This window comes from Ursus americanus, chromosome 26, assembly GCF_024610735.1.
Source record: "Ursus americanus isolate L20-20 chromosome 26, mUrsAme1.1.p, whole genome shotgun sequence".
Taxonomy (NCBI): domain Eukaryota; kingdom Metazoa; phylum Chordata; class Mammalia; order Carnivora; family Ursidae; genus Ursus; species Ursus americanus.
Genome location: NC_142152.1, coordinates 12312676 through 12324803, shown reverse-complemented (window position 1 = coordinate 12324803; position 12128 = coordinate 12312676). Strand labels below are relative to the sequence as shown.

The 12128-nt window shown below is 45.3% G+C and overlaps 1 long non-coding RNA gene across 2 annotated transcripts; it reads left to right on the top strand.

The window, feature by feature from the left end:
• The first annotated feature begins 239 nt into the window (after positions 1–239).
• On the top strand, positions 240–4554 carry LOC123800709 (uncharacterized). Of its 2 annotated transcripts, XR_006781989.2 has the most exons (3): positions 240–1254; positions 4037–4218; positions 4299–4554. It is a non-coding gene; the product is annotated as an uncharacterized LOC123800709 (long non-coding RNA). The 2 variants fall into 2 exon arrangements; XR_015721791.1 differs by lacking the exon at positions 240–1254 and having other exon boundaries at positions 3481–4218.
• The last annotated feature ends 7574 nt before the right edge of the window (positions 4555–12128 follow it).

Sequence of the window (12128 nt, the reverse complement as noted above, 5' to 3'; positions counted from 1 at the left end):
CTGAGGCCCTCTGCAAGACTCCCTAGACCTTTATCCTAGTGCCTGTGCATTGACACTGTCCCGCTTCCTGATCCCTCCCTCTTCATTTTTCAAGAGAGGGGATCGGGCTGGTTCCTTAGTCAACCACCACTGGGGTGGGAGGGAGAACACACAGCAGAAGAACGACCTCTAAGAAGGAAGTATGGAGGCAGGGGAGGACTAACGAGCAGGTCTGTGCAGAAGCCCCTCCTGTCCCACCACTTAGTAATAGGGAAAGATTTTTATTTGCATCACATCACTATGAATCAGAAACACAGACCTGGGGCAAGGGAGTCTCTCCCAACCTGGTCATCAAAGCAGATTGAAGGGAGACCAGGTGCTGTTAGGTCAGTACATAGAACATTTGGGAATGCTGGAATGGGGACTAGAGAGAAAGGGCAAGAAGACATACACATTGAGGATTAATTAATTGTTTTGAAAGAGCAGACTCCCTTGCCCTCCTTCTGACCCTGTCCCAACTGTGTTCCCACCCACAGGAATAGTTAATTGGTAGGAGGTCAGTACATTTACATAGACTCACTCCCATTTATCTGGGAGGCAGGAAGGGCAAGGCAGGAGTGGCTGGTTGACACACTATTATACAATCATCTGGAAATCTAATTTGTGGAACCAGTAGCCATCTGTTCCATGGGTAATATGCCAAGGTACCCGCCAACAACAGAACAAGCTTTCTGCTGTTGGGTAACTAATTGCATCTATGGGACCAACACAGCATGAGACTCAACTCGTGGAACGTGATCCTTCACCGAATTGCTATTTCTGCTCGGGTGGTTCTGCGTCAGTGAGCATAGTACAAGGACCGATACAGCTGTAGGAGGATGGAGAGGCTGGGTAGCCCTGCGCTCCCAGAATGTGGTAGGTCTGCAGGTATGAGGGGCAAGCTGTGCAGGAGATTGTGGTTCTGCTGTGGTCGTTTCCCTCCCCCTCCCCGAGAAAAAGAGACGGCTGACTCAGTAGGAAGCTGGGAATGAAGATACAAGAAGGGCTTATAAGTTGATATCAGTGGTTTTTTAATACCTTCTGAATTTTTTTTTTTCTTTTTAAGTCCCTTTATTTAAAGCCTGGAGCGAGTAGAATGTGCAAAAGGTATAAAATCAACGTCTTCGCCCTGTCACCACAGGTGACATGGCGGCTCTTCCTCCGTAATGAACTTCTCTTGGGAAAAGACCTCTTGTTCTTCCACAACAACCAGCACCCTGAAGGAACAAGCTGATGGTAGGTGAACTCTCCCCCCTCTTCGACAGCCCCTCCCCCCCAGATCCCTGTCTACCCATAGGCAAGGGGTCCCCATAGAGCCTGAGTAGACTTGATCCTAGGATTTTGTAATGTTTAATAAATTATTCTGGGATGGATGGATGGATGGATGGATGGATATCTATTTTGCCTGAAAGGACTTAACCCCAAAGTCCAAGTGACCGCACATTTTTCATTGCTATTTTTTTAAGGATATATCAGCAACAAAAATATAGCAAGAACCCTGGGCTTTGTGCAGGTCTCTCAGTATCAGCTACTTTTGACATTCCAATGGGACCAGGTACAGGTTTCTCCTCAAATACCTGTCACCTGGGCTCTTTCTGACCTCTCATTAAATCCTTATCAGGCAGGATTGGCTCCTAGCTCTCGTGAAAAAAACCACTTCCTGTTTTCCCAACAGACCAGTACCTAGCACACTGCCCATATGTGATGAGTACTTAGTGCAACCAAGAGGAAAAAACAGGGATTTAACCAGCAGGAGGGAGTATGCTTAGCACCAAAGGAGCTAAGCTCCTAATAAGCAGCATGAATCAAAGGCGCTTCTGACTCTGGTCCTCTGGGGGTCTGTGAAGGGCGGCTGCATCAAAGCTGCTCCCCAACAGGCAGACTGGTCCTTTGGCTGGGCCCACTGTGAAAGATAAATAAGGAATATTCGAGAAGATTGAATTGGCTTTCCAGAGATGTCTCCATTGTCCACGGAAACAGAGGTTTCTAGTGGTGCAGATAATCACACAAAACAAAATATTATACCCAACAGTCATTCCCGGAATGGACTCTACGAGGCTTTTTGAGATTTTTTTAAACTAAGAAGTGATTGTAGATTCCCTTTCTGACTTTGAAGAAGTGATTGTAGATTCCCTTTGCATTTTGCTTGGACAATAGGAAAATTAAGTCTATGCCCTGGGCACTCGTGAGCGGGATGGCAAATGGCAAAGGAAGGAATGTCTGCCTAGGGTTCACTATTCACTGTGATAACAGAGGTGACACCTGCCCAGGGGTGTGACGATTAATGTCTAACAACTGGCTCTCCAATAAAAGCCCTGATTTGTTGTGTTTGCCACTGTTAGTGGTATAAATACTTGCACCATGGCTGATTCCAAGGTGCCAATATATAAGTAAACGCAAGTTGGGAAGAGAGCCAGCCCCAACACACCACTGTATCTGCCAGAATAGGCTGAATTCAGATGTCAGAAACCAGAAGACCCACCAGCTTTGGTGGGGGCTGGAATCTTACATTTTTTGTGTATCTGTCACCATAATTACATTCAAAGAAGTGAATTACTTTAAATAAGAATTGGTATATCAAAAAATGATGTCGAGGAACACCTCAATGGTAATTGTATGATTTAGTCCACCATCTTGAAAAAAATTCTTATCCATAAATTTCCCAATTGGCGTAGCATTGATTTCTAAAGACTTTCAATGACACTGGATATGCAGCAGAAATTATAGTGCTGGAAAATTGCACCAAGGTGACCTATCATTAATAGAATTCTACTATCACTTCTAGATTTAGCTTAACTGAAAAAACTTACACAATTTTAAGAATAATAAGAATTTTTTCAGGATCTCTTCATTTATATTTTATTCTCAGTTGTATCAACTCTTACAGGTATCTCTGAGAGTATCTAATAGCATTTATTTTGTACAAAGGAGGAAGGCAAAGAGGCAGTTTCCTCTTCAGGTGAAGTTGGGTACAATTGTAAGTCCGAACAGCAAGGCAGAATTATTTTCTTTTATATTCTATACATTTGACATGTAAAAGTCTCTTCCAAATCTAGAAATCTGTGAGTCTCCATTTCTATCTGAAAGCCCCAGAAATGTCTCCTTGATGTGGTCCTAGCTGAAAGAGTTTGCTTTGCAAACTCCGTCCTTCGGTGGTAACCATTTCCTCTGTCGGGTTCTCTCGGGTGCCGGGGCCACAAGCACATAGTAAGTTCAAACTATACAAACCGACCCTTCATGGGCCTTCTTCCTGGGAATGCCCTTGAGATCTTCCCCTTTCCAACCAGCCACCATCAGAGGTCGCAAGATGTGGGAAGAGAAATAGAAATGGACTATCAGGTTAATGCTGTTTTTTCTATGTCAGGAGATATATGATGTTTGTCCCTTGGAGCTAACCTCTGGGGACAAATAGAAGCCAGTGCCATGGAGCGAGTCTCCAGGGCTTATGCCCAAATGGCTGATTTCCCCACCTGTCAGCTGTCTCTAAGACTTCCTGGGCCAGGTGCGCCTAGGAAATTGCTCGCTTCCCTAATTCAAGTGCGCAACTCGGTTGCCCCACCCCCAGTTGGTCTGCTGTCTTCACTCATCAGTGTCCAACCCCAATTCCCAGGAAAAGTCAGGTGCCCCTCAGTCTGGTGCCCCTTCCACTTCCACACATCCACCTTTGTTAGGTTCTGGGAAAGGAAACCACTTTAGATCTTTGTTCAAAAGTCATGTATCTCAAATACATTTTTACGTGGTCAAATTCTACTTTAAGCTGGCATTTATTTAACTCATTTTTTCTAAGGGACTAAAGTCTGCTTCAAAAAGCAGAGTTAGCTGATTCTCATCTAGTGATGGTTGCTAGGAAACCATTCTACCGCAAATTGGAATCACACAGGCTCTGACTTCCCCGTCTTGAAACCTCTATAGAATTAATGTAGGCTCAACTCATTCAGTGATGAGTCAGCACTATCCAGTGATATCTTTTCTCTCTTTCTGCTAACGCGTTATTTAAATAATTAACTTTTATCTATAGTGTACGTCTTAGCTTCCCAGTTCTTCTTCAAAGTCTCAGAGAAGTCCTTTCGCATGGACACCTTTGCAGCCGCGCTCCCAAACGCCTCGGCACCAGGGCTTGACCACGATGCACTGACTGTATTTGAAGGGAGGTGATCACACAGGAGAAACGCCTTCAGATTGGAAAGTAAACAGTCTGCGGTAAGTTCCACTGATAACTAAATGTATTCTCAAAGCCATTTTCTTTCCTTGGCTTATATTTCTGTTTTCTGCTTTCAAAGTTGAGGCCCCACAAGGAAAAGCCTGCTGGAATATGCAAGACGTGGTTATGGGAACTGGGGCAATTTCTTTGTGGAACAATTTAGCGATACCTGTTAAAGCTTGAAGACTCACATAGGCTACAGCCCACAAGTCCATTGCTAGAGACAGAAAATCCTCCACAAGCAGGAGAAATTCGCCGAAAAAGTGCACTTCGACATTGTCCATCATCGTTAAAAAAGAAAACATAAATGTACATCAAAAAAAAAAAAAAAAGAATAGATAAAATCGGAGCGGCTACAGCTCAGTATTGCGACTCCGCTAGTGATACTACCGGCCATTCTCTACTCCACGACGGTGGGGCGCACTGGGCCAGACTGCAGGTCGGGGCAACGAGCTGGAACCACATATGTCAACAAGTAAGTCACTGAACAAATCAAATCTATTTGCCGTGAAATGCATACCGTACAATCCCATTTACATAAAGTTCAAAATATGTCAGACCAAATTGTATATGAATACATTACATAGTAAAAAATACACGAATATTTATGGGAAGGAAATCACTAAATTCAGCAGTAGCTACCTTTGCGGGGGGGGGGGGCGGAGAAAGGATGGGTCAGGGAGGGCTAGACAATGTTTCTACCATGCTTTATTTATGAAAACACATATTTGAAGACAGCATAGCAAAATGTTAAGACTGGACAAAGCTGGGTGGTAAGAGCATGGATTTTCCATAAAAAAATTACATATATCGAACATTTTTAAAAAAGCATGAAGGGTTGTTCTATTACCCTCCATGCCTTTTTTATGTTCAATACATTGCATTTTGCTGCCAGAAATTTGTTTTAGGGTGACTAAAGACCTAAGATTTTTTTTCACTAGGGCAGGTCACCACTGCACAAAGCTGGTATAGGAGAAAGTGCCAAGACGTTTTCAGCTGGGGCAATGTGGCTCCCCCCAAGTTAGATGGATCCATTCAAAGTCTGATCTACCTATTAGGAAGTTCACATGAATTAGGTCTTTTAAATACTGGCAATAAAACAAAGAAAGGTCAGACAATGAGGCATGATTTTTTAAATATAGTAAATAATAAATCTTTGTTTTGCTTGAAGAAGAGTTAATTATAAAAGCAGCATACCGCTTTGGCAGCTAGCCATGCCTGGAGCAATGGCTCTGAAACTTTAATGAGCATAAAAATCGCCTAGGGTGCTTGTTAAAACGTAGGTTCCCAATTCCCTCCCCTCACTCCAGTCCCTGCCCCCCTCCCCCCCACGCCAGATGCTAATCAGTATACCAGGGTTGGGACCCTGTCATTTCCACTTCTGACCATCACACCAGCTAATTCTGATGCAGCTGGTATTAACAGGATAACCATGGAGGAAACTAGGATTCCCCCGGCGGTCTAGCCTACCCATGAAGCAGAGGGTACTAGTGATTCTGATTATGAGAACACAGTGCAAGCATTTCAGGTGTCATAGTAACAACAGCAACTAAATAGCTCCTGGAAAACCCAAATCTATAAAATTATCGCATATAGCATACTATTCAGCTTTCATTCATTCTTTCACCGGATATTTATTGAATGTTATGTGCGTAGTACTTCTTTTCCTTAATTGTACTCTATGTTAATTTCTTGGCACATAAACATGTGTAGAATTTTACGTAGATGGGTAAATACGGTCTGCTGATTCACCATCTTGGCTTCTCCCCCCACCCCGCCCCCCCAACAAAGTTGAACTGATGTGCTAGGAGTTTTTTTTAATGTGGTCTTTTTTTGTCCTTTTCTTTGTTTAATCACCCACTCCCACTTTCCTCTCCCTTCCATCCATGGTAGCCACCCTTTGCCCAGATAATCCATGTTAACAACCTATCATGTACCCTCCCATATACTGCTTTTATGCTCATATGATCTTACACAGACACATACGCACATACAGCTAAACATAGCATATTGACGTGAACGGATGACAGCATAGTAAAAGATATAGTCTCTCTCGGCCAGGAGCTTACCATCTTTTGGGGGACACAATGCACATATATGAAAACATCAGCACAAGGCAGGGGAGGAAAGTTTACACAGGTGGTACAGTACTATAGGTATATAGTGAAAATATATGTAGAAAGGGCCTATTGTCTTATGTGTTATAGGCTCATGAAAAGCAGAAAACTGAGACTATAAGAGGTCACGTCATTGCCTCCATATCTTGGACCACCAGGATCAGAATTCGCTTAAAACCTGGATTCTGTGTGTACAACAGACATATCCTCCCAAGTTGACAAGGAAACGTCCCACCCTCAGAGGACAGAGCCGAAGGGAGAGTCCCTCCCCAAGGTGAAACTCCCAGACCCCAGGAGCATCTTAGATCTAAAGCAAGGTGAAGGTCAGGCAAGCAAATGCACTGTGTTTAACTTAGCAAATGCCATGGTGATATTTGCAGGCACAATCATGCAAATGTTATTTGCTGTGAGAAATGCATTTCCAAAACAGATGCTTCCCACCATCTATCCACTTGGCTGCCTTGAAATGAAGCAATTCCTTTCTCAGTCTCCCAGGAGGGTGCTAGTGTGTCGGGGGTCTGGGATTGAGACTTGGCAGGCAACTTAAAGGAACAGCTAAAATCCTCCTTTTGGCTGCCAAAGTGGGCTTCTGCCTTGGGGATGGAGAGCTTGAATTTGCAGGCTTTGAAGGGCACAAGTCAATCCCCACCTTCCAGGTTTGTCCTGAGTCCTGACCCAGAAGGGAAGTGAGGCTTTGGGTCGAAACTGACTGCTTTACTGAACCCAGAATTAGAGTTTAACATGAGCAGTGAGGGACCAAAAAGACTCGAAAGTAAATGGTACAGAGACCAACAAAAGAGCAAAACTCCAATCAGCCAGCAGCTCAGATCAACAAGGCAAAAGTAGACTGCTTTCTAGACAACGGCTCTCAGTTCTCCTTGTGCACTGGGCAATACACCGTGACTTTTGCCACCTCCAAGCTTAGCCCCGTACCCACTCAGTGGGGAGAGTAAGAACTCACTCCCACCCTCTGAGAAATAGTTGCTGTAGTCCTTTCAAGTAAGGAGATATAATTTAAAAGCCACTGCACTTGCCTACCTAGATAGCACATAGCACAGTGAGAAGAAAATGAGACATCAGGAAGGCCCGTGTTCCAGATGCCCCACCTGCCCTTTGGGTGACTCCAGGTGTGCCCTTAACCTCACTGAGTCTTTGTGTCTCGTCTGTAGCGTGAGGATATTAACATCTTCCCCTTACCTCACCTAACTCATGTGCAGATATGCATGGTGATGACCACTAAAGCGTTGTGAGATAGTAAATGTTGTAAAATGGTAAGGTCTTTATGGCACCGTATCAAACCTTCTGCTACCAAAGACGAGAGAGGAGCCCACAGGGAGGCCTCCGCAGAGATGGATAACACAGGAGCATCTAGTGAGGGTGATGAGGGAACAGCCAGCAAGCTGAGGACAAAGCAGAAACTGACACCCTGCAACCCCTCCCCCGCCATGGGATGTACGTGACATTCCTCAGGCACTCCTGGCTGCCGTAAAGCTAAGGAAAGGAAAAACAAATAGTTAATTAACAGAGATCACAATCCTGCAAGACCTGAGTCTCCCTCAGTTTACACATGTCCTAGTGATTTATAAGGAAGAAGCTTTCTTATCAATAGCCTAATCAATAGCCTAACTTCCAGAGACCCATAATTCAGTTTCCTGAAGCCCTAACATTACCATCCTCTCCATAAAATTGAGGGAAGATGAGGCAGAAGGAAATATAAATAAAATGGAATTTCTTTTACACCTGCAGCCCATTGATAAGGACATGGGATAGGAGGAAAGTAACATTCTCCCAGGAAGCTCCCAACTATCTTAACACCTTCTAGAGGGAAAAACAACCTTAACTTGACAATAGCAAGGCCTCTAGGATCCTGTGAGTCTTCTTTAACATATAAAAGTATTTTCCCAACCTCCCTTTTTCCTTACCTCCCCCAACCCCATACTATATAATCAGCCACCCCTCACAACCCGGGGCAGCAGCTCTTTCTGCCCACAGGTCCTGTCCCTGTGCTTTAATAAACCACCATTTTGCACCAAAGACGTCTCAAGAATTCTTCTTGGTTGATGGCTCCAGACTGCACCCCACTGAACCTCACCTATATTCCACAACCTCATCAAAGGCAGCGCCTGATTACCTGCTAAGTGGGGTGGAGAACATCGGGCCTCTTCGTTCAGAGAAGCCAGTGGTAACTGGTCTACAAGATACAGTTTTAGAGAGAAAGGCTGAGAGTGAAGTCAGTCCTTAAGAATTTAAATAACTGGACAGTTAAAGAACTCAAGAGATAGGGCGCCTGGGTGGCTCCGTCATTGAGCGTCTCCCTTCGGCTCTGGTCATGATCCCGGGGTCCTGGGATCGAGCCCCGCGTCGGGATTCCTGCTCAGCAGGAAGCTTGCTTCTCCCTCTCCCGCTTCCCCTGCTTGTGTTCCCTCTCTTGCTGTCTCTGTCAAATAAATAAAATCTAAAAAAAAAAAAAGAACCCAGGGGAACATAAACCATCTGATGGCTTTGCCAGTGAGTAGAAAAAAGTCCCCTAAGTTGGAGGGGTGTCTAGGAAGCTAAACCCAAGTACCCCCTTACTAGAGGGCCTCTAGGTGTCCTCCGCTGACCTTCAGCACCCATCTCCTTTTGAAGTGAGAGATAATGAATCATAAAGAGCCCTCCAGCCCTTCATGCCCTCGTACTTCCTTCACCAGGTTTTTTCTACACAGACCCAATGTTGTGAAAGACGCTCTACAATTTTTAAAAAAGGAGCGGTAATTCAGCCACCTCCACACTGCTGTGTAACCGTGCAGGGTGTAAATGACAAGCACATGCAAGCAGCTTTTTCCTACTTCTTAGTTATTCGAAATATAGATCGCTGCCAACCAACTTTTCATATTAGCATGAGATAGCCAGTGTTACCACGCCAAGCTAATAATTCTAGCCAAAAGGCAAAGAGACTTGACATTTTTGTTAGCATAGACATTACTATCTGTGTAAATGTACAATTTCTGAGAGACTTTCTGAAATACTTAAAATACTGAAAAATAGCAAATATCTCGGATGTGATCTGGAAATCCAGATCTCTAGGTCAGCAATCACTTTTCTAGAAGGTAATTTGAATCAGTCAACAACAGAAAGGATAAAAATGCCTTGACTACCTTTACACGTGAGGGAAAACAAGATGCTTGGAAGGGACATGCAGGTGACTGGACAGAAGTCTGCGTCAACGATGTTCATCTTGGGTCCCATTCTTACTTCCCAAGGGCTCCACAGTCCAGCCCCCTGTGGCAGTCAGCCAGGGACGTTTCTTCTGAAGGGGTCTCAGTGGTGACCGCTCAGCTGCTTGGAGCTCTTCCTTATGAAGCAGACAGGACACGTGCCCCTCTGTCGTGGGGAACTGTTGGATCTCCCCTCCTGGCCATCACCCCTGACACCCTCCTTCCTCCCGTGCTCTCTAGCCAGGCGTCTCAATACTTCTCCATCCCAGCCCCTGGAAGGAGTATATGCTGAACTTCCTCCAGGCCAAGAAGTAAAATAGATGGACCGGACTCACTGTTCACTCGCTAGTCCACGTTAGTGAGTCCACTAGAATCTCTAGTCCATTCGCTCCTTGGGCTGACTTTGCCAGGGACCACACAGGTCCGTGCGAGCTGAACTGGATCGGCCCCTCTTTTTTCCTGCCTCATAATCCACTTCTCTTTCCATTTCTTCTTTGGAGGACAGGAATTTTAAGGCCTTGGTATAAAATAAAATGAATCTCAGAAATTCTATCATGGTTTTCTTAAAGCAGTGTGGTTTTTTTACAGATTTTTTTTTTATTTTTAAGTAATCTCTATACCCGACATGGGGCCCGAACTCACAACCCCGAGATCAAGAGTCACATGTTCAACCAACTGAGCCAGCCAGGCGTCCCTTAAAGCAGTGTTTCAATGACAGAAGGTTTGGGGTCTTAAGGGAGAATGTTGGAAAATAAAAACTGAAGAGTAAGAATATATTGGAATATCGCCGACACAGATCAAAAAAGAAGATACCTGGAATTCCAAAAGCCAGTACCAATACACCAGGCAGGAAGATCCCGAGAGAAGAGAGGAGTTACTCATTGGTAGAAATATCTCTTGAGCAACGTGCCTGCCTGGTGGTCTCCTGAGCAGACTATCGGCCAGGAAGGATTACTGCACAGCTGGCTGGTGTGCTCCCCCTGGACGCCAGCATCTGCGTGCTCATGTCCTGAGTTCTCTTTGAGATCAGCAAATATTCTTTCCCTCAGGCTCAGTTCCCCTAAATAACCAATAGCAGACTTTTAATCCACAGCCCCAAGACCCAGACCTGCTACTGAAGGTCCCATGAAGTGCAAACCCGGCCCAAAGTGGGGCCAAAGCAAGATTTCAGCTGCTGTCCGGGTCCCCTTATCTGCACTGGGGTGTCTCTAGTCCCAAGGACCCCAGAGGAAGGCAGGAGAGTGCTGTGGCTAGGGCGTGGGCTTTTGCATCAGAGCCTGGCACTGCTGCGCGCCCCGGGGCAAGTAGTTCAGCGCTCTTAGTCTGTGTCCTCATCTACGACGTGTTGGCGGTGATGATAATAACAAGACCTGCTTCGGAGGGTCATGATGTGGGTTAAATGGTGCTTAGCACAGCAGCTGGCGCAGTGTAAGCGTTCCATAAACGTCAGCTGTTGCTATTAATACCCAGCAGTCTTCCACTGCGTTGGTTTGGCAAGGACACTGCCCTGTGCTTCGCAGGACTCAAAGACAGTTTTCCCCTCTTATTGTTCTGTCTCTCAGCACTCTGACCAGAGACTCCAGAATCCCTGTGATGTCATTCTATTAGACTTTACAAGATGGGATCAGAGGACATCCTGCCTGCACAGTTGTCTTAAGCCCAGGCCACCAGCCCGTGGACCTGCCTATTGCTCTGGGGGGCTAGGGGCTCAAACTTCAATCTCCTATAAATGGCAACAGATCAGGAAGCAAAACCAATGCACCCCCTCATCACTGTGGTTCTTCCACGAGAAGGAAACCCTTTGATGGCCAAGGGGAAGCCCTTGATTCTAACCTCTGTTGTGGCCAAATCCCAGGGTGGTGGAGTTTCATCAGCTTAATGCAGTGGAGACAGAAGACCTGACCAGAAAGGAAGTGTGATTGAGGACTGACCTGCCCTCTCACATCTCGTCCCTCGCCTCTCCCAGAGGGAATTCAGACTGGAACACATCAATTTAGTATTCACAACGCTGGTTTAATGAAGGCTTTTGGAGACAACTGAGGTAGCTGTTTCTAAAGCCCTCTGATAGAAAGGGGAGCCCCTTGAGCATTGTTTCAAGTTGTTTACTGGAAGCTTCCAGAGCAGTCAAGCAATTATTTCATTGCAAAATCCAGGAAAAGCTGGAGAGAGAGATTTCCTAGGAAAACGGGACTCATTCTATGGAAAATGAGATGATCGAGAGCACAAGGATTACAATCAGAAAGGAGCTTGCAGACGATTTGTATTTTACAGATGAGGAAGCCTAGACTAAGGAAGACGGGGTGCGTTCCCCCAGATCATAGCAGTCGGCGGCACACAGGAATTAGTAATAGAAATAATACGCAGCTAGTGTTTACCACGCTTCAGGCATTCAGGGCTTCATGTGGACCTCGAGCACATTATTTAACCTCTCTGAGCCTCAGTTTCCCCATCTGTGAAATGGGGATAATAATAGTGTTTCCCTCAACTTTATAGGATGATGGTAAGGATTAAATGAGCTCTCTTTGGGTGGATCCTAGACTGGTAAATGCACTCTGGGTTAGTTCTTAACCACTACTATTACCAGAATGACTACCG